The 22771-nt window shown below is 46.7% G+C and overlaps 1 protein-coding gene across 10 annotated transcripts in view; it reads left to right on the top strand.

Annotated features, from left to right (window-relative positions):
- The window catches only part of LOC146599834 (uncharacterized), a 258807-nt gene that overhangs the window by 55660 nt on the left and 180376 nt on the right, over positions 1-22771 (top strand). For 4 of the 10 annotated variants that reach the window (XR_014894912.1, XR_014894911.1, XR_014894909.1 and 1 more), the window contains exon 2: positions 11400-11515. The exons of the other annotated variants lie outside the window; for them this stretch is intronic. The gene's annotated coding sequence lies outside the window, so the exon portion shown is untranslated. The remainder of the gene's footprint in view (positions 1-11399; positions 11516-22771) is intronic. 10 annotated transcript variants of the gene reach the window in all.

The following is a 22771-nucleotide window of genomic DNA, read 5'->3' on the forward strand; positions in this document are numbered from 1 at the left end:
ATGTATGAATATCAAAAATGAATGGGGAAGGGCAACAATTAATAATAAACACGTTAAAAATAACAATGAACATCTGGCAAAGCTGTTAACAGGGAGGAAGCCTCAGATCCTACCCAAATACTCCTCAGCTGATGTTCTCCTGTCTCAGTGCTGCAGCAGGTGGGGCTCTGCAGTCATCCGCTCTCTGCTCTTTGCTCTCTCTTTCCTGCGCCTGGAAGATGAAGAGCTTTTCAGTGAGGGCCTGATGTGGTAAGGGATGCTGGCTGAGCAAGCCTGGGATGATCTTCCAWGTGTATGGGAAAGGGAAGATGACTCCTTAGAGAAACTGGAGTCGTTGTGGGACCTGAAAAGAGTTCAGCATTTGCATTAAGACAGTAATAAAATCTCATCCTTCAGGGTGTGAGTTGAGCCCTTTTCAGAGGCAGGAAGTAACTTTTCTGCATTGCATGCTCCACCAGAGGTACGTTGGTTTGTGTTGCACACTTTAACTTTGCCCTAACTTGCTTTGAAACAGCAGTGGGCAGCTGAGGGGAAAACATGGGGAAGGGGAGGGYGGAGATGGATCAGGCACTGAAATGATAGAAATTTTTCTCCAGGTGTTTGATTCATATGTGCTATTTGCATATTCAGGGCAAATCATTCCAAAAAAGAGTTAGGAAGGAATTTCTGCTCTTCTCAGACTGGTGAGGAACTTGGTCTTATGGTCTGCTGCTTTCCTCCTCAGCATGATCTGCCAGCAGTGTGTTTCACTAGCAAGTTCTCTGCCTGTGCTGGGATCTTGAGTATTGCTGGTGCTTTGGGYTGCTCTGTTGCATGGCCCACAGTCACCAGGGAACTGGAATACTTTTATTCAGTCAAGAAGTCAAAGAGAAAAATGATGGCAAAACRCAAACTGGCTGCGTGGTCTGCATTGCTGGTAAAACGGATCGTTCTGAAAGGCAAGTTTCTAGGTGCTACAGCTGTGAAGAGCCTCGGCTGTACCGTCAGGGAGTGTCTGATGGGGACACATCTGTCAGGGTTTGCAGAGACCTTCCAGCTATAGATGCAAAAGGAGAACAGCTGCATCTATCTCCAAGTGCAGAGCTGAGGGCCAGCAAGTGTGTCCGAAGTAAAAATGCACTCAGAATTTTCCTGCTCAGGAAAATATAAAAGGATAGCAGGAGAGTGTCAGTGACTTAAAAGATGAATAAAATATAGTAAGGAAAGACAAGATGTGGACATGGAGGACAGAAGGTAAAATCCTTAAAAGGCTTGAGGAAATAAAAACACTTCAATTCTTAATGCAAATGTGATAAGTTCTGGTTCAGCTGAGCATTTGCTTATATAGAAATAGCTTAAGCAAGGGCTGAGCAGTCTTTTGAATGCATTGCTGAGCTGGGCCTGTGTGCGTACAGTCTGCACTCGTGGAGACTTTGCGGCTGTAGTAGATCTGGCTAATAAGCACTTAAAAGAAATTACCATCTTTTTCTGCTATTGCAATCAGCTCTGTATTGTAAAAAAAAATAAAGAAATTTGATAAATGGTTAGTTATTTTGCTAATGTGTTCTGAAAATAAAGTTAAATGGAAAGTGAAACCAAGCAGTCTACATTTAGAGCTATTTATGCAAGGAGCAAAATCTAATTAAGCAGTTTTAACGAGTACAATATTCAGGTGTGAAGTTTATTGAACACTTGGTTAACTATTCAATTAGTCTGTGGATTTTGTGAACTGGTATAATTCTAATTCATGTGAGGATCAATGGCTTGATTTAGAAGAAAATATAACATAAAATTTTAATTCTAAGAACAGTAGAAGCTAAGTAATTGTCATGAATTGATTTCATTAGCRTAATCATTGCTAATGTTCTTCCAAACAGATTAATGTTGCTTGAGAGATTTAAAAAGAAGAGATTTTAAGATTTGCCATTAAAATAAGTTTTGTTTTCTCTTAAATTTTAAATAGAATTTATAAATCAATGATTTTAAATAAAACTAGCTTACATATCAAAGAGTGGTCCGTTAGGTATACCCAACTTTTCCTTRTATTCTACTGCTTATTTCTGGTGGTTGAAGTTTTTTAGAAATACAAAATGTCTGCTGAGATTTCTCTGCCTCTTGTACGAGCAATGGACCAGCTTTGTGCATTTGCCTTCTGCTGCTCTCCCCAGCTGAAGACACTTAACTTACACAGTAAAACTGCTACCCAGCCACTCTCAAAGTTAACCACGTGAAAGACAGGTACCAGAATAGAATTGGCTTTGTTTAAGGAAGCTTAGCGAAAGAACATCTATCCGTAATACCTGTACGCAGGAAACCTCGTCGTTATCCGGAAAGAACGGATGCTTTTTTGACAGACTGACTATAGTATAATGTGAGTTTTAAACTCTTACTAAGTGACATAAAAAGAAAAAAAAGATCTATTTTCAGCCCTAGTGATTTGTTAGGAAATGAACTCTTCAGGTGTCAGTCTCAAGAACTGGAGAGTTAAAGTAAAGCTAGTCGGCTGCAAAGCTGGGGAGCGTTAGCCAAGCCCAGTCGTGCTAATCCTGGAAGAAGCCATTGCATGCATGATGCTGCAGTGTCTAGCAAGCTGATACCTTTTGGTATGCGAGGCAGTGTCTGTCTTAAGGTTACCCAAGCTCAGGAAAATATTTTGTGGTTGGAAATGAAGCATTATTTGTAGAACTTAAGTGTAAAGCAGTCCCTGGAAGTTGGGTGTGCAACTGATTCTTCCGTTCCCAGAAAGCTGGGTTGGCTGTGTGAGACAACCAACACGTTTCTTCCGGAATATTTCCATGGAGATATTTTCCACTGCAGGGTTCAGTTCATGAGGTGCAATGGCAGTCCACCTGCCAGCCTGGCAGATGTYATGAAGGGCATGGCGGAGGTGCCTGTCCTGAGCTGCTCGTGGTGAAATAGGATGGGTGGACTTGTGGGTTTCTGAGGATCGTTAAGTAGGGCCAGATCTCACAGATGACTAAGAAGCCTTAGAGATTTGCACTTCCTTTTTCTCTTGCATTCATTGCTTTCCTAAGACTGTGCTACTCTTTGGCTGCCTCAGTGGCTGGACTTGGGTTTTTTGCTTTCTTTTTCMCAGGATAACTGTGTTAAAATAAGTTATCCATATGGAAAATACAGTAAAATCACAGAAGCTTGTCCTTGGGGAGCTTTGGCTCTGGGTACTTTTAGAGAAAGGGGAAGCAGCCTGCTGTGCGCATTCCTGCTGGTATTGGGGCAAGCTGAGCAGAGGGAGGTCACCAGCTTGGTGGTTCAGCTGATCTGCCAGCTGGTCTCTCAAGGGACTAATTAAAGCCCTCCTTTAAGTCCTTCTCCCAGCCCCTTCTGGGGAAGTGAACTACAGGGATGCCATCACACTGAAAGATAGAGCATTGTGACAACTTCTGTTGCAAGATGTACTGATCCCACCGGGCCTGCTCCATGTCCCCATGCAGACCTGTCACTCTGTCCAAACCCCAAGTAAACTAGCAGCTGCTGTGCTGCTGTGTTGTGTTCCACTGTGTGCTGTGGAGATGGGCAGCAGGRCATTCCTCTTCCCTGCTGGAGCCTGGGTGTACAGGGTTGGCCYGTGCTCTGCACATGGTGCAAGCTGCTGTCCTACAAACCCATCTGGGGCCTCTGCTGCTGTCCCTTCTTTCCCCAGTGGTTTATGTGGGATGCCCAAGGATCCCATGCTCTGCTCTTAGTTCCTGAAGTGATGCCTCCTCCCTTTGGCCTGCTGGATGCCTCAYGTCACGTGAGGTGGGCTGGGAGGCCAGCACCTCTGAGAATCGCTCTTTCCCTGGCAATGGCCAGTGCTTCTGGAGAGGTTGTTCTTGCCATTTTTCAAGTTCAAGTTCTGTAAATGAGTAACACAGGGTTCAAATGTGTGGCCAGCTCAGATGCACTGTTAGTTGCCTTTGCTCTTAATATTTCTGGTTGATGAAGTATTATTCTCAGTTTTTGATTGTATCTTGTATCTACCTCATAACTTCAGGCTTTCTTTCAAGATGAATTTTCGTTTTCTTGAGAGAATGCAATGGGCAGGCAAAGCTTGTCTAGAAAGATCCAGGAAATGCAACCTGGCAAATGGGGGAGTGGAGTGAACATGGTGGTGAACAGCACTGCGTCAGACTGACGCCAGGGGACAGATCAGCCAGTCTGCCAAGGCAAGGATAAAGTCACATTTGCTATGGTGAAARTAAATATTCCTGTGAAAATCAAGCTTAACAGAGGGATGTAGCCATACTGGGAGGAAACTGAGATCTCAGTGACCTTGTGGAGATAACAGAAGGTGATACTGAAAGCCAGGCCTTTCCCAGGAAAAACTGGAGCAGCTGGAAACTCAGAGCGAAATGCCTCTGAGTGTTGTGTGGTCTCCCTGTCGCTGGGCCTTCCGTTGGAGCAGCCCTCGATCRTGTTGGGAAAGGGTGGGTGGTGGCTGGCTGGCTGCAGGAACGCAGCGTGGGGCATCGTCGGGGGGTGGGATCCCCCCTGGGCACCGGTGACCAGTGTCTGCTGGAGCCACGTGGCTCTTGAGTTGTTCTTGTAGGGCGCGTCAGGGAGGTATCGCTCTGAGAGCTCCTTCCTGGAGAATGTGCTGCTCTAAATTGCTCGGGCGTGCGCTCCGTTACTTCCTTTGCTATGAAGAGCAGAACACAATTTTGTTACAGAAGGAAACTCCTGTGAGGCATGATTCATTCAGGTGCCCACCAGGGTTCATCAAATGGGAAACTGAGGCGCAAAGCATGGAGAAGGCCAAGATCTTGCACCAGAGCTCTGGCGAGGCTGGGATAAGGTCCCAGGAGCCTATTCCCAGTCCTGCATCCAGCCTGCTCAGCTTGAGTATTGCAAAAATGCTGTATTATCTGCCCAAGCAGTGTGTTGGCAGGACTGACAGTGATTATCCTGTCTTACTTTCTTCTTCTCCATCTGACCAGCCAGACAGTAAGTGATGAGTCAATAATTTAACATTAGAAAGATGATCTGAGAAAGAATTTGTTTAAAATTGTGTGGGTTGAAATCTTTCCCTTTTCAAGAAAAAAACATGAATGATTCTAAAGGGAGGGGGGTTGTTTGTTTTTTTTGTTTATTTGTTTGGGGGTTTTTTGTCTGTTCTGTTTTTTGGCCAGAAAAAAATTTGATTCAAGGGCAGGAGAGATTTGAGGAATAATCTACTTCTTCACAGAAGCTATTCAGATGCTCCCTATTTCACAACAAATCAACATAGCTTAAAAAATCCTGTCACTTCAGTAACACTCCTTGCATGGATTGCATTCAATCCACAAGCTTAGCTTGGACAGGAAGGATGAGCATGACAAATACATTAACTTAGCTTTACTTGGCTTTCAACCAGACAGTCATGCTCCTAGGAATCCATCCTGTTCTTGCACTGACAGGCAGAATGAATTTGAGCCTTCACCAGATATAACTAATTAGGTTTCCAATGTTTAAGCTTTACAATGTGTTTAATGAAAGCACATGGATTAACTTTACTGAGGCATGAAAGTGATGCATAAGGACTGTATCAGATCTTGTCACTCAGAGGACAAAATTCAGGTGCRGATTAGCAAAGCATCCATTACTCCTGATTTCTAGGGTTATACTAATGGTTAAATTAACTGGGTTCTCAGGGAGCGTTCGGTGCCCTAGAGCTATTACAGCTGAGTTTATGCTCATCATTTCACTGCAGAGGGAAGCAAGAAAAGCGGGTTAGGAAAAGGAATGTCTCCCCCCACCCTGTTTCTGGTTAAGAAAGATGAACCTGGTTCATTCTCCACTTGTGTTCCTATGCTGTCCTCTGGCTATGGTGACACGTAGTTTCCTTCTGGGGCTGAGGAGAGCCTTCTGCAAATGCTGTACTCTTACAACATGCCCCTGTCTGAGGAGGACTGGAGGGAACAGTGGTGGGAAGATGTGTGATGGTTTAGGGATGTCTTATGCTCATGTCCTCGTTCCAGATGGGCTCGTGGTACCCAGTTCTCCTTAGCACGAGGGCAGCTCTGCTGCTGCTGGGATTTCTTCATGGCTGTATGATGCCTGGCCAGGGGCWGGCCACCCCAGAAAGGACAGGCTATTTGGACTCTTTTCCATGGTAAATGGCAGCTCCTGCCTTGCAACATTTTTTGCCCAGCCATGACATGAGYCTTGGCTCCATGCCACGCTTCTCCTTATTCCATAACTTGCTCTAGTCTCTGCCTTCTCTTACCACATTCTGGTTTTATGTGCTACCCCTCTCCTACTCCACCAAGGCTKCCAGACCCCACAGGACTGGAGCGTATCTCCTCCTCCTCTTCCTTTTTCTCCTTTCTCTWGACTCAGAGAGCATTTCTTCAACTTTTTCTCTAGTAAGTGATTTTGAAACTTCTGGTCGTTCTTGCTGGGATCTAAGCTGTCTGTATCTCCCTCAGTGTCTGCTGCTCAAAACGGGATGTGTTATTCCAGCGGACCTCTTGCTAGTGCTCTGAAGAGAGGAGCAATTATTGCTCATTTAGTACATGCAGTGAGCATGCCCATGTAGCCGAGAATGGGATTTTTCTTTTTTTTTGAAACAGCTTGTAATTGTTGGTTCTTGGTTAGTCTGTGACCTGCGTGTCATCCAAGCTTTCTCCCAGCTTGTTTATAATTCACCTGCCTCATGACTGAGTCTGTTGGGTTTTATGCTGGTCATATCATATGTTGATTTCAGGTTATCAGAATAATTAAGATTTTAATTTAAAGTATTTGCACAGTGGTGTATTTGCAAACTGTGTCAGTTGACTCTTTATTCCGTAATAACAGTCCCCTAAACACTTCAAAAACAGAATTAGGACTAGGACAGATAACTGGGAATGCATTTGAAATGCTCTGTGTTTGGCTGTAAACCACTCACAATAACTGCCTGAGACTAGACTAGTTTTTCAGCAACTGAGTTCTGCTTTATGCTGATTTCCTAAGGTCTGTATTTCCCTGGTTTGCTTGTGACTCTCATGACCGTCTCTAAAGCCTTGATAAAGTCAGGATATATCACAGCTATTGCTGCTTTCTTGCTCACCAGGCTGCTCACCCTATCCAAGTAGGAAATTTGACAGGAAATGTTACGCTCTAATCCATGGGGGCTTTTTTTAATCACCTGGTTTTCTTTCTGTACTTGCAACTTCATAGTTAAATAATTTCTTTAACTTTCTTTCTGGGCTTTGGTCAAACAAAAGTTGCTTTCTACACTACATTTCCAGAGTAAGAAATAAGAGTCTGGGGGAAAAGTAGCATCAAATGAGTTTAGTACAGTTCTAATACTGCAAATAGGATTACAGGTTGCATAGAAAATATGTCCCAAGATAGTGTGCTGCTTGGGAAGATGATGCCCATGCCTGGTTTTGCTACTGCTGCTGCATGACCTTAAGTGGGTTACATCTCTGCTCAGCCTTTTAGGTTGTGAGCAACCTGGGAAAGTAGTTTCTTTTCAGGCTACCTGCAGTGTCAGATACAATGGTGAACCTGAAATCCTCAAACAGTATCATCTCACCCACATCACAGGCTTAATTTCCGTGGTTTTACCATGAAAAGACTCTCACCAGGCTCTCACCAAGACTAGAAAGAAGGTTTCTCTACGGCTTTGCTGCAGACTGAGAAATTGAGACAGAGACAAAGCAACCTCCAGGACAATGTAACTCCTGGAAAAAGTTTGGATGTGTCAGAACCTTTGAGTTAGGAGATTTTATGTTAAGTATTAGCAACTGTGAAATAGTGTGGAATAACATGGAGTGGTTATACCAATTATGTTGGTATTAACCAACAAATAAAAGTAGTATAAATCTGAAAGAGGAAAAAACTACAGATGAATTGAAGAGCTACATACAGCAGAAAAGAAAGAAATAATAGTTCACAAACTMTTTAGTAAACATTTCAGTACTGTTTCTACTGTGGTTAATGGTTCATTAAAAAGCAGTAAAATGGAGTAGTAATAAAGCAGAAATCTTTTATTTGGAATTAGCCTCCCTGTGCGGAGTGGCTGGGAGTCTGTGTCGTTACACTCCAGGAGGTCTGCGCTACTCGAGGATGCATGTGGATGTGCTTGATCTGCAGATGTTGCGCTCTTTAAGGTTGCATTTATGCACACTGTCTTCGGGCTTGACTGCAAAAGGAGGAAGCGTGATGCCGAGACTTTGTTTCCTAGTTGTCTGCTTCTCAGCGGTTGCTTTGGTCTTGCTGGAGCATGCATGTGACGGCATTGCAAAATTAGCAGTGAACTTTATAATGCTAATTACATCTGCAAATGATGATGGTGGAAGCTGCAGTTTACAGACAGTATTTTTTTTCCTTTGTKCTATAAATACTTTAACTAGGATACTTTTTGCTGTGTTGCAACTAATACTCTACCAGTTTTTCAGACTGGTAGAGTTCAAAGTTGGGGGAAGATCAGATTATCTAATTTGACCTCCCTGATGTCACAGGCCATTGAATTTTCCCCCTGKATCCTGCATGGAGGCTGGTGACTTGCGTGTCTGTAAAGCACCTTTCTTGAAAGGTATCCAAGTGTGATTTGAAGAAGTAGAGAAACAGAGAAATCACTTTTCCTTTGGTTGTTTATTCTAATCATCCAGGTTGTTAAAAGTACGTACCGTGTGTGATTTGAACGTTTCTGGCTTTACCTTCAAGCAGTTGGTTCTTCACATGCTTTTCTTTGTTAAGCAAAAAAGGATTTAATTACCTGGCACTTCCTTCCTGCCAAGATAGTTACGCCTTCCAACCAGGGCACCTTGCAGTCTTCCCTTTGGGATCCCCAGGTTATTGCGTATTTAAATGGAGCTGGTTGGAAACTGTTTCAGAAACTGCTTTGTTCRCTGGCAGATGTTGGCTCATCAAGATAACACTTTGGGGAGAGTGTCTGTTTTTTCAGATTTACTCCCTGTGCGGTGACCGCYGCAGAGCGGGGCTGCAGTGGCAGGTTACGACACCCTCAGCCAATCCTCTGCCCCACAGGCTCCCGCAGGGCTCTTGACTGCGGCGTGAGGATTCAGGGTTTCTATAACTTCTGCCCGATCCTGTGTGGATCTTACCTGTGTCTCCTCCGATGTTTCCACCTCTCCCTGAGGCGCTRCCCACTGGGGCAGGATACAGCGTCCTGGCGTCCGTGCCCCAGGCGTTTACGGAGGGAGCATGAGCCCCTCTGTGCCACGTGAGGCGGGGGACGTGTACCTACGCGTGGGTTCACGGCCTCCTCGGGCTCCCTGGGCTGGGAGAGGAGGTGGCTGAACCGTCCTCSMGGASGAGGAGGACGAGGAGGAGGAGKAGGAGGAGTGCTTTGTTGAACACGTTAAGGGCTGTTGTTCAGCGTGGGCCAGTCCRACACCCGTTGCACGTGCGCAGCTCCAGCCCACGTCTCGCTGACGTCCCCGGCGCGGGGACGGGGTCAGCCCACCCCGGGGCCGTCGGCTGGAGGCTGTCGGAGGAGGGTTTGCYGTGCGGCGGCGCTGGGGCGGGAGCKCGGCCGYGGCAGCCTCACGGGAGAGGTGGACGGGCTGGGAGGGCGGCCRTGCTGCGTACGGTTGGGTGCTACTGCGTTACACGGGTGTTACGCGGCTCTCACGCTGTCGGGGTGATTCCCTCGGTTTATAGGCAACTTCGGTGCTCCTGACTGGGCTGGCTTTGCTTCTCCAAAGAATCTGGGGCACGGTCAGTGTTCGCAAGGTCTCTGCGTGGGGAGGCACTGGCGCTGTGCGTGTACGAGTAGCTTTCCTTGCGGCTGGCAGCGTCGGGCAGAAGGGCCTTGTTGCAGGTGCACTCTCTGTTTTTACCTTCCAGCATTGCTAACTTGTGCTTTCGATGGAAAGTGGGAAATCTTGCTTCCTTTTAACTCTGTTGAAGATTTYCTGTGTTAAATACTCTTCTCTGTTCAAAATAAGATCACTATAATAGGTAGACTATGTGTTATATTCCCTCTTCCATRAAGAAGTTGAAATTGATTCTGACTATTTTCAGAGATTTTTATTAGAAACATCCAGGATTTTTATTTAAAATTTGCTATTATCCACTTGTATTGCACTAAAATCCTCTAAAAATATATGACCTAAATAGCAGCAGTGAGGTGCAACCCCTATGTGTTCCTAAATCCATTTGTGTGCGGTATTGTTTTATTGGTGTTTATCTGTGGGAAAGTAGATATTTTAATGAAAATGTAGATGGACCATAAAATCACTTGTCTGATTTTATGTGGATTGTTTWCTATTGGTTTAAAAACGTCCTTTACTCGTTTCCCCCCCCCCTTTTTGTTTGCAAAACATAAAGCCAGACCTGTGTGGACAACCTCTTGTGCTGCCTTAGCTTGCTCTGTCCTACAACAAGCTGCTGTTGCTCATAAGAGCACACAGTAGACTTGTGTGCATGTTGTCTCATGGCCTCTGCTGTCTGACTTTGCTAGTAGCTTCTCCCTCAAAGCAGATTTTTGCTATAAAAAAGCAGAGGAGCAAACCATTTATCACCACCCTGCACCTGTCTGAAGGGGAACAGACACGTCCTTGATGGCTGTGCTCCAGGGCCCACCGGGTGAGAGGAGGTGATACGGACAGGGTGATGCTGCGATGGGGAGGGTGGTCCTTGGCTGTTCTCCAGGCTGGCAGCCAGACCAGGAGGGGAGAGGGCAAAGGAGATAGAAGAGAAGGGCTGGTGGGATGGGTTAGAAGTGAACGGAAGAGATGGTTGGAGAGTACAAGTGCGAGAGTGTCACAGTAGACTTATCACTTATTAATTGCATTTTCTGAGTGAAGGTGATAAATGCTAGTAAGTGCAGCTGCCCTGATTATACATCTGGGAAATCGCGTGTGTTTCTGTTCTGTCCCTCCYCTGGCTCTGACTGGCTCAGCTGTCTTGTATTGCAAACTGCTCTTCTGGAAGCACAGAAATTGTTCAGATCCTGAAGCAGAGCTTCTTGTATTTGTGTGCTGAAATAAGCACTTGTGACTTTGAAATGCAGGTGGAAGGGAATACCACCATTTTAGAGTGATGGTTTTATAGATTTCAAGCAACACTATAGTTTCTATATTCCCAGAAGAGCTATTTGCAGAGCAATCTGACTGATTCGGAGAGGGATTAAGAGTGTGCATGTGTGTGTGTGTGGGGGGGGGGATGCACAACTGTCACTTGACATCCCAGCTCCTGTGCTTTCTCCTGTTCACTGGGGTTGAAGGTGCTGAATGGATTTTCTCCACTTCACCTCCTCGGTCCATCCCCCTGTTGCTGTGGCCCTTTGCAGTGCTTGCAGGTACACGGTGGTGTGTAGAGTTTATTGATAGTAGTGTTGGATGATCCTGATCAGTTTATGCGAGTCCCTTCTGATACAGCAGTGTGAATTTCCTGCAGAAACAGTGGGCGTGATGAGACAGTTCAGTGTGGCTAGTTTTGTTTGTTCATTCATTTTTTAAAATATGCCATTCTTTTTTCACCAGACTTTGATCCTACTTCACTTTCTCTGAATGATCCGTCTCTGATGCAGGGGTGCYGGAGTTCTGAGGCATTCGTATGCTTTTCTCTGGAGAGATGGACACATACCTAAGTCATGAAGGTGTTGTGCAGAAGACAGCAATGACCTACACTTGAGAGCTCTTGACAATCCTTTTTTCATGCAGCAATAGACATTATATGTGTTGAACTAATTTTATATTAGTTTGTTTACAGTTGTTCCCAAGCAATTGAATTATGAGTGTATGTGAAAAATGGGACTTGAAAGAAACCTAAAGCATTGCCCCTTTTGCCCCGTCAGAATACGAGTATGTGTTGGGCTGGGTTCGGTGCACTTTGTGTCTATATGCAGCTGTGGTTTGTGTGTCTCTTCCAAATGAACCAGAGACTGCAAAGATGCAGCTCGGCCAGATAAATGTTATGACCTTTTCGTTGCTGGTATATGCATGTGTAAAGGTTCCTTGCAATCATTCCTGGATCATTGGTCTGGAACTGGTGTCAGCATCGTCTATAATACTTAGAGAAACTGTGATGTTTCTATGCTGTAACACTGCGGTCGGTGATCCCGTTAAACTTTGAGACATTAATCTCTGAAGACAGCGTCCTGAAAGCAATTAGTGTGCCATTAGCATGATTTCGTCAGAAGGCTTCTCTGTTCCTTTCACTTGGGCCAGGGAGACGCTCTTCCACMTTCCCCAGGGCAGCTGCAGCCCTCTCACGTGTGTGATGCCTGTCCAGGGGGGAGCTGCAGCAGGTAGGTGATCCACCTGGTCTGCCCACAGGCCCCGAGGGCCCTCCCCTCGGGCAGCGCTGCCCCGGCAGGACAGAGGYTTGTGGTGACAATTTGCTTGGGAAGTGCTGAGCAAAGACACAAGGGAAGAAGGAGTGAAACATGTCTCGGCAGCAGAGTTTTCAAGAGCTGTTTCCTCCAGCCGCGCTCCTGTGCTGTGATGGGGAGGCTGAGGCAGGGTGCTGTCGCGAGCGGAGGTGAGCGGCAGATCGTAAGGGTCACTGGGGATCCCCCCAGTGTCAGCGCTGCGGGGARGCTGATTTCAGGGCTCTGCCTTAGCTGCCTGCGGGAAGAGTAAAGGGAGTGTTGCACTGCCCTGCTCTGATTCATTCTCAACTCATCTGTGAGTACGTGGGCTGTGAGGACGACACTGGATCACTTTGGATCACTTCACACGAGTTCTTGCTCTCTGGAGCTATTTCACGTAGATTACTCCAGCTGAAGACCATGAGACCACTGCTCTCAGGAGCAGTGTGTGATGTGATCAGGCATGTGTAAGTCTTACAGGCCCTGGCAGCTGGAAGTACCAGCCACAAGTAGATCAGTCCTGCTGAACAGTTAAGAAAGTTCAGTTCTAAAATGGTCATTTATCATGATGAAGTCACAGTTTTGTGCTAGAGCTTAAAAGACTGAGCTGAAATTTTCAGTAGTGTCTTTTGGAAATGGGACACTCAGGAGGGGATAAAATGTCTGTCCAACTTCTGACAGTAGTAATAGAATAATCTCCTCAGGTTATATGTAGGACAATATCAATCTTTCCTCTTTGGACTTTAGGCTGACATGAAATGCTCAGGTCTGGTCATAACCGTTTTAAAGCTTCATGGCCAGCTTTAAGAAATGAGAGTCTCTTGGTTGAGCATCTGGTCTGTAGGAGGCTCTGAGGTCCGAGCTTTTGCAGTGTGTGGTTTCCAGCCAGGGGGCTGCTCAGGGCTCCTGGGCTGACACAACTACGACTGTGCTAGAATGTTTTCTTTGCTTAAACATTGCATTTTTGCCACAGTGCAGTCTCCGCRGAGCGTGCTCTGCTGTTAGCTGCGCGGGCAGGGCAGGGCTGAGCTTTCCACAGAGCCCRAGGGGAAGGCTCTGCCTGGGAAGCAGACACACGCCGTGCCGGCCCAGGAGGTGGGCGCGGAGGTAGCAGCAGTGCGATTGCTTGGGGATGCCAAAGCAAAGCAATACTGGGGAGCTCGGACCCGCGATGGTCTCAGTTCGAATGACTTTCCTATTTAGTATTTAGAGCAGCCAAGTATCTCCTTCACGCCGTGTCCTCTGCCCCCACGGAGGCTGGGTTTGGGCTTGCTGTAGCCTCCGCGTGTTGAATTCCCACGGCCTGGGCTCGCGGTTGTGAACGCTCGGTCCTGCTGCGGCGGAGCGCTTCCCAGCAATCACAGCGAGCGAAGCGGCGGAAGGCACCTCCCAGGGCACCTTTCTCTTGTCCTCTCCTGCTCCTCTGTTCTGCCGCAGGTCCTGATGCGAAAGTGCCTCTGTGCAAAACCTCCTGGACTTCCTGTGCTGCTGTTCTCTGTCAGCAAGGTGACCTGCTGTAGGTGACCCTGCTGAGCGGGGGGGTTGGGCTAGATGACCTCCAGAGGTCCCTTCCAGCCTTACTGGTTCTGTGATTCTATGGTGCTAAGGCAGAGTCGCTCTCCTAGCGAACTCCCACGCTTAGCCGCGGCAGGACCCGCCAACTAGCGCGTGCCCATAATGTTAGAATGCCGCTATCAGCCGTCCCAGTACAGCCTGTTGCAGGCTGTGACCGCATCTGCAGGGGCTGAGGGCTTTCGGACGTGCTGGGCCCCGCGAGGCGGGAGCTCGGCCCCGGGCGGCGCGGCGCAGCGCTGCCCGCGGGCCGCGTGGGCCGGGCGGGTGCGCGCAGCGGCTGGCAGGCCTGGGGCCGCGGGCCGCGCTGCGGGTGGCACTCGTGGTCCTCGCGTAGCGACCCTCTCTGCTCCGGCACTCGCGCTGCCTGTCTGCACAGCCGCGCCGCTCGGTAGCTTCGGCGCGGAGCGGCCGCTTGTCTGCGGCGGCGGGCTTCCCGGGGCCGCGACGCCCTGCGCGGGGCAGGCGTGTGGATTCCTGCGTTCGGTGGATGGGGACACGCTCGCGGGCGCCTCCGGAGAGCGATTCTGTGCTGCCGCGTGGTCTGGCCTGTGCAGGAGGGCCAGGGCTTTCTGCCTTCCTGCGTCACGCCTGTCCTGAAAACGTTCCCGGGTGGTTTTGTTCCTTCGAACTTTCCCATTGCTAATGGGATTGGTACAAACAGCAAGCGTTTACAGTGCAGAGCGTTCCTTAGGGTGGTCTGTGGGAAACAGCACTTGCTGTTGTGAGAAACTGGCTGAAGATGTGAGAGATTGCCATAGAAACGCGAAGGCCTTGCATGCCGAGCTGTGCTGCGCTCGCTGGCCTGCCTGCTGCGGCGTACCTGCGCGCGCACAGCCACCGTCCGTCTGCTTGATCGAGGGCATAAGAATCCCTTCCTCGGCGTCTCCGTCCCTGCACGGCACCTCCTGCAAGTGGGTTTAACTTCTTTGTTGTTGTTTTCATTTTGCATGTCATCCCAGTGAACGGTTGTCACCACATAAGCTGCTGGGTCCTCTCTGCCTCCTGCTGTCCCCAAACTCTTGCAGTCTTAAGCATCTTGTCCCTCAGCCCTAAGTATTTTGCATCAGTTTGCACTCTTTCTTCTCTACCATTTCAGCATGTCGTGTCTCAGCTGTGAGATGCTTTCTGGGATAGATAGCAGAACTGAAGTAATTTATGTTCAGAGAAGAGATGTCTACTCCAGCATGGATGCTCTGCTTTTTTTCTAGCTCACCTTTCCTTTCACTGGAAGAGTTAGATATAAAGGGGCTGGACCTTTCTGCCCTGACAAACAGTTCTTCCTTTGCCTTTTGTTCCTAACTTCTTTCTACTTTTCTGTTCCCTGCTTGTTCTGTGTCTTTTATGAAAGAACCTGTTCTTCCGAGAAGACATAGAAATGCTACTTTCTCTTTTTATTTATCACACTCTCCTTCCTGCTGTTTCCAGATAGACATCCTGAAGCATTGCAGACCAGGACAGAGATGAGGAGAACCCTCTGCTGGGGATCATGCACAGGAAAATAATATAGTTAAGACAAATACAGGTCCAATTCAGCCAGCTGCATTTGTGTGGGTGTTCTCGTATTGTGCCTACCTCTGCTGAGAGACAGACTCTGGTGCTGCCTATGTTGTCTCAAAGCCAATGAAATTCACCCCAACTCCCCAACCTCTTGCCCTCAGACCCCCATCCTGAAAGCAGAAGCTGAGACCTCCCAGCAGGTCTTTGGAAGTTAGTCAGGGAGTTAGCTTTCGTGACTGCAGAGAGATTAATGAGCACAAAGACTGAGAAGTGAAGATCAGTGGCTCAGCCAAGGAAAAGTGAGGAACGTCTCTTAGCAGAAATGATATTCCTTTCCTTGCTGGAGAGACCTGTTTCAGTCAGTAGTCAGTATTTGGCAAATAAACGAAATCACACCAAACTCAGTTTTGTGATATCCACGGGACTTGCTACTGCAGGGCTGAAAATCCACCAGTCCTGACATAGTATTGGACATCRGTATTTAAATTCGAGGCAGAAGTTCCAGCTTCTGAGATGATCCAGTATGACAGTGAAAGTCATGAAGAGGGGGAGTTTTTCTTTCTGGAGAGGTATTTATCCAAACAGAAGCCTTCCTGGTGGCCTGTCTGACCACGACCAGCTGAGCAAGACAGCAYGCTCTTGAAGCTTACCTGATATGGAGGCACAGTGCATTTTATGTTGCACACCATCTCTTGTGCTGGCCAGCTTCTAATGCTTTGAATTAAGGTGAAAAGAAAGGAAAAAAGTTACTCATTAAGAGAAAGTTTGTCCCAGGCCCTTTCAAGCAGCAGATAGAAGCCCTGAAGCACAGGAATGATAGAATGTTGTACAGAGAAATGCCACAATTAAGGCATTTTAGAGTTGTTAGTAGGTTCCTCCATGTATTGGACACCTTAAGACTTGAGACGTATGCTTTAATTTCTTGCTKCAGCATCTCTGCTCTTCTGTCATACGGCATGAATGCAAGGAACTTGTCAACCTCTGTCTTCTAGCAGTTTGCTTCTGAGTTGCCTGTACCCTGTTTGGAAATACAGAGCTCCCTGCCTGGAAGGCCTGGAGGCTTACTTGTCATTTTCAATCTAAATTAATCCTTGACTAATTTATATCCACATGAGTTTTTTTTTCCCCAGTATTGTACTTCCTTCTCTTCCTGGTACAGGCTCCTTTGCTCTCAGACCATCAGATTTGTTCCCAACCATTTCACTAGACAGCACAAAGTAAACTGGAATAATCTTTCTTTAAGCAACTTTTCCACTTTTTCTTACCTGATGCACAGTGGGTAGCAAACTCTCAATACAACACAGGTGATCATTCAGGATAGACAGACACTTCTACTCCAGTTCGAATGACTAGAATTAATCCCCTTTAGAAGGAGCCTGCAGATGCCTGGTGGCTTGCTGGAGCCCACACAGACCTGCTCTGGAGCGCTTTTGTGGAGCAGTGTGGATGAATCCTCTGTGTGCAGTCCAAATTACCTGCTCTGCATCCAGCCCGATCTTACAAACGCTTCCCCTGTGAGGGGATTAGTTAATTACACTGTGTCTTGAGAAGCTACATTACTAACAACAGCCCCATTTAATAAGTGCTCAAAAGGCAGCAAACAAGCACATACGTACCCTAGCACGCTTCAGAAGCRGCTGGAAATTATTTTCCTCCATTTTCTGAGTCTGAATGTAAAACTAATCATAGTTTTATCATGTTCTAAAGGAAGAAACTGTCTTAACTAAAGCCTTGCTTATTACTGCTGCTGATGGAACCGCGGGCTATAAACCAGTGAACCGTTCGTTAATTGTGTTAACAACCAGTGCTGAGAAGATGATTGCTCCTATAAACATATTCCATCCTGTTCAGAGAGGCAGCTCAACAGAGCAGTGGCTATGGCACGTGTGAACATTTCTGCTTAAGCTGAAGGAGAAAAATCAGTTACTCTTTCTGGCAACTCATCATGGCCATAACTTCAACTCATCAGCATTCAGGATGTTCTCCTGGCATATGATTTATAATGCTATTTTAGGAAGTGGGAACAGACCTGGCAGGTGGTATTCTTGGAGCCATCCAGTGCCATGTTAATAAATTTCAGGAGCCAGGGCAGCAAAGAAAACAAAATCTCTTTAAGTTTGTGTGAATTTACTAGGCTGCATGACGGTCTCTGTGGCTGCTGGTACTTGTAAATCCCTATAGAAAGGGGAGAAAATGTACTGTTTAGGCTGCATGGAGCTTAAACCCTGATCTAGGTGCTGCAGCAGCCCTCCCTTGGGGTAGCACAGTGCAGCTTATGCTGGGATTTGACAATTGTAATAATACCAAACCATTTTTTCCTTCTTTTTTTAAAGGCTTCCCAAACAATAAGCATTAGTTTTGGCATGGTTGATGAGTTGGACRTTCCTAGGTAATGTTTTACCTGCTTGCTATTCAGGGCAGTAGAACACCAGCCCTAAGCCACCACTGCTCCTGGCATCAACCATTTTTCTCTTAATAAAAGTTGCCAAAAAACTGGGGAGTTGGCTCTGAGTGTGCCCGTCAGCAGTGTGACTGTCACAAAATTGTGCCTGCAGCCACGGCATAACAAATGCTGAAGCTCATGATAAATCTCCCACTCTGCAGTCAATCGATAAATAAAACAAAGGTTTTAAAGAAGTTCTGATCTCATCTCAAATAATCTTTTTATCAGAGCAGTGGGACTGGAGGGACCCTTAGGAAAGAAGAACCAGGGATCAGTGTTCTGTCAGCAGAACAGGTCAGCGAGCACTGAGGCCTCATCGGGCTGGCAGGAGAATAGCGTCCATCACCTACCTCAGAATRCTCAGTTTCAGGCAAAAACCCTAGCAAGGTATTTAACAGGGCTGCATTTTCAGTGTAAAACAAGTATTGCCRCATTCAAAGAAACAGCTACCTGGGTTAATTCCCTGGGAGGTGATCTCTGCACTCTTCATCTGGTTGAGCTGCATGGAGATAAAAGCTTGTCTGCCAAACCTCCAGCGGGATGCAGCATGGGAGCCCCCTGGGCAGATGTGGTCAGCTGGTGAGGGAGGAGACTGGGGAGTGCCCGGCTCCATTTGCCAGGGCCTTTGAGTGAATTGGAGCAGAAAGATGCGGGAGTGGGGCTAAGGGTGGGGACACAGGCAATGCAGGAAGAGAATGGAGATAGAGGGAGGGATAGGTACAAGGCCGGGAGGATGGGTGGAGGCAGATTGCAATAAGACAGCCAACAGCAATATGGTTTGGGGAGGACTCCTTTCCTCATGTCTTCTAGAGCCTTGGTCCCATGGGTCTGAGGACGCTGTGCTGAGCTGGTGGAAGGCAAGCTGTACCCTCTGATCCTTGCCTTCTGCTATGTGGAGGAGCAAATATGGGGCCAGATGGCTAAGAGGGAATGCTTAGTCTCTTGCATGGCTGCCCCTCATGGTAGCAACAGGATTCTTCAGGAGGAAAGGACTTTTGGAAAGCTAGTATTRGAAGAGTACTGCCTGGGGCAGGAGGAGTGTTTTCCTTGGCAATTCTGTCTCCTAAGTAAACCTTGTGTCTTCGGATGCTTTGCTGGGCTTACTCACAGGACTTATGAGTTATCTGAGCTGTGCATGTGTGCTGTGGCGATGAAACCCRTGTCCGTCGGCATCTTTCCCAGGTGCTCTTTGACTGGGGTGCTTTAGGGCTGGAACAGGCTGTGCTTAGCCTCGAAAGGTCTCATCTCCTTGGGGCCTGCCTGGAACAGCTGGGACTGCAGTTTTGCAGCTGGAAGACCCAGGGCTGCTTCCATGACACATCAGCTGTGAGCCCAGGGTAAGGAGGGAGCCAAAGGGGCCTTTTCCCAGATTTGTCTTGGGGCATCAGCCCTCCAAGCCGGGTGGGACCAGAGTGGGGAGAACCTGTCCTGTTGAGCAAGGTGGGTCCCTGCCTGGATCTGGTTAGCTGAAGGTGCCTGCATTTCCTGGGCAAGTGAAAAGGAAGCAGGACAGGAGAGTTGGTACCTGGGCAAGTTTGTTTATGCAGTGTTAGAGTTRCGTGAAGCGGTAGAGTTGTGGGCTACCTGAACAGTTTATTCTTCAGTCTAAACTGAAGCATTGTTTGGGGAAAGTTTATCATCTTACTGTCTGCAAGTTGTTCACCTGCACAATATAACTTCATTTCTTCAGCTAAGACTGTGCAGTACCATGTAATGTTTCTAGAGCAGTTCTCCAGTTCAGTAGACCAGATAGAGAAAGGGAACAGATCGAGGGGTTCGAATACTCTCCAAGCGCTGCCTGGCAGATTTCTTAGCCATCTGGCTATGGTTCCACGATTGAGATTCTCATCTGTCACTGGTAGGTGAATGGTAAATGAAAGCAAAGTTTATTGAAAGTGGTTTTGTCTGAAAGTTTAATAACTATCTTGGCATATCTAATAGTAAGAGGCAGCAAAGCCTGGTTAGTCTTGGTTTAATTGAGCTCTCTCTTCTGTTCTCGCATATCAGRTCTTAGAATCATTTCTGACGGTTGTTTTTTATCTTTTTTTTCCCCCTAGAGGTTAACCTTACTGCGCTGAGTCTCAGTGCAAACAGGCAGTATTTCTGTGCGTCCACTTCAGTTATTTTAAAGAATTTGAATTCAAGGCCTGTACAGACAGGTTTTTTCAGGGAATAGCTTTGAAAATTTGGATCCAGATTCCTCCAGGTTTGTCCAGAAATGTGCAAAGCCAAATGTGTGTCTCCAGACCTGAATGCACCCTTTCTTCYGTGACGTAGACATGCTGGGAGAGGGCCAGAGGCTGAAGGACTTCAGAAGGATTTCAGAAGAACCAGGTGGGACCGGCAAGGTAATGAGAAAGAACTGGTGCTTGAGACAGCAGTCTCAGCTGGCCGAGAACATGGACCTGCACTAGGGGTTGTGGTCTTTGCATGATTGGCACTGCTCTCTTCCTTTTAGACCTGGCAAAGGTATTTCGCAGTCAYCTGGAATGAAAAGTCAAAGGATAATTTCAGATTAAATATTAGGAGAGTTCCTTAGAGTGTGTGGTGGGCAGGAAGGTAAGGGGAAAAAGGAGGAAAACTTTAGATGTCTGAGGAATCACAAAGCAGAGCTATTTCCAGAAGAAAGACATATGCATTCAAAAGGCAACAGCAAGTGCTGTTAAGAGCAGCATGCCCTCAAAGTCAGGAGCTGTAGGCTGCCACAGCATCATAAATCTCCCTGGGTTACAGTGTTATAGCTGGTACTGTCCCATACRGAGGAACAGCCTGTGCTCCTCTTTATCCGCCCAGACCCACTGATCATGTGCACCGTGCCCTATGGTGACATTTGTTCTGTATATCTGTAAAATGCAAGCAGAATTTTTACAATGTCAGAATTAATGTCTCACCAGTGACGTTGTTGTGCTTAACATTGTTATAAAAATTTAGCATCTTCCTCACCCTTAGCAGGGTTAATTTATGTTCATATCTGAGGAATACAGGTTTGTCAGGAAGACTCACCCAAACATGGTTTGGGCTTGAAGAGTTAGCAAAGGGCAAACACAGGTGTTAATGTGGTACTCCTAAATGTGAAGAATTGATRTAAGTTATAGTACAAAATTAAATTAAGTTTTAGTAAAACATTGTGTGTGATGGGGATGGTAATCTTTCATGAGCCTCATATGAGCATATTTCTTAACAATATTCAGTGCTATGTGGAGAAGAAAGTAATGTGGCAGAAGGTTGTATGAACGCCAATTACAGGATGTACCTACCCTCTGGTTAACAGAGATGTTGTCCGTAGATACTAAAAATAATTTACTTCATCATTGCATGATGGGCTAGATCCTGAGGGATGTGCAGTTCCTGTGCCAGGGACATGATTTCTAGCAAAGTGCCTTTCCTTTGGCTGTGGCGCTTCRTTCCCAAACCTGTCCTGCTCTTTAAGAACATTTGGTTTAAATGCCTGCTGTCAGCGTAGAGCACTCTGTTTTGGGGTTGCATAAGGTGGTTCAGTTGGATTAAAACAATTATCTTTCAGGTTGTTGAAAAGAAAAAATGATATTTTGGGTTTGGTTTAGAAAAGACATTATTTTTTTTTCATTTCCCAACTTAGCCATCAAAGTARAAAATGAATTATTTTGCCTGCTTTGCTGCTCTACTCATTAGGGACAGTCATTTGGTATTACTGTAATGGCTGATCGTCTGCTGAGGACATCAAAGGCTTGGACCCAGCAATGCAGGGGTTTGCTGCAGCAGGTCACTGCAGTGCTGAACRAGCTCCAAGTCTGGGGAGCAGAGAGGTGCTTTACAATGCCGTGTTAAACCCCCTGGTRCGATACTGACTTCTGCATGGGTCAGGAGCACGGATGTTGTATTTGTCTTTGAGCTGAGCAGTTTTACAGCTGCCTGGGATGGAGATAGTGAATGCACARTACTTCTACAGGCTGCCTGAACTGAGCCTTAGACTACGTCTCTGTGGCCCWGGAGCTGGCTCTGCGTTGCATGGGAGCATCATGATGAAACAGGAATTCAGATTCTAGAAGGGGATGAGCTATGAGGTTGTAGCTTGTGTTGGGGCTGCAAAATAGTCTGATATTAAACAGATCAGAGCATCTGGTATGAATTCTSCATGGGGCTTTTTTAGCGTGGTAGAGAGCTGCTGCTTTCAGGACCTTGCTGCCTCAGGGATCCCTGCTTAGCACTTAGCTTAGTGGTGTAGACAGTCATACGCGGTTTCCATGGTATCATGGTAAAATGAGTAAATCAGCAAGTTTCACATGGCCTGGAACCTGTTGTTTACATGCTCACGTGTTCATTCACTGTGGACCCTGCTCTCAAAAGACTGGCAACCAGAGCCCAAATTTCAAGGGTTTTGCCTTTGTACCCTAATGATCAGGTCTTGATGTGTTAATCGGGCAGATGGCTCTGCTCATTTCCATGCAGCAGTGGAACTTCTCAGTGCTTTGCTGCCTGGGCTGTTCCTCCTGCAAGAGACTTCTGCAYGGCACCCTCGGAGCGGCGGGGCTGCTGCCGGTGGGCTGAGAACTCCTTTCATGCTAGGGAATGGTGAGGCTGCCCTGTCATGACTTAAGCAAGAACATAAGGATTGGGCCCCCTGTTTGTAACAAAATCAGAGAGCAGATGAGTTTCAAATGCTGCTGCTCTTCAAATAATGACTCTGGTTTCTCTTCTTCCTTCCCTCCTCCCAGTCCAAGTTATCTTRCAGTTAATCAAAGTCACAGAGTCTGACTGAAGTCAGAATCCATCAGATACCACATTTTTAGATAGATATCTAGATTAAATCTGATTATATTTTCAAAGAGTCATTTTTACAGCAGATCCCACATTTTTGAGTTCATCTGGTAGGTTCTTGAGTGAAATGATGGAAGCCAGAATACGTGCTGAAGAAAGTTGTGTTATCTTACTCTTCTCTTGAAGGTCAGTGATATATTAGTAAGTGTGCTCTTCTGAAAATAGGCTTTAATTTTTCCCTTTCAGCCTTTTGATTGGTTTGACATTTAAAAGGGTAGAAGGTAATTGGG

This window comes from Rhea americana, unplaced genomic scaffold, assembly GCF_003343005.1.
Source record: "Rhea americana isolate MKP2758 unplaced genomic scaffold, rheAme1 scaffold_131, whole genome shotgun sequence".
In the NCBI taxonomy this organism is placed as follows: Eukaryota; Metazoa; Chordata; class Aves; order Rheiformes; family Rheidae; genus Rhea; species Rhea americana.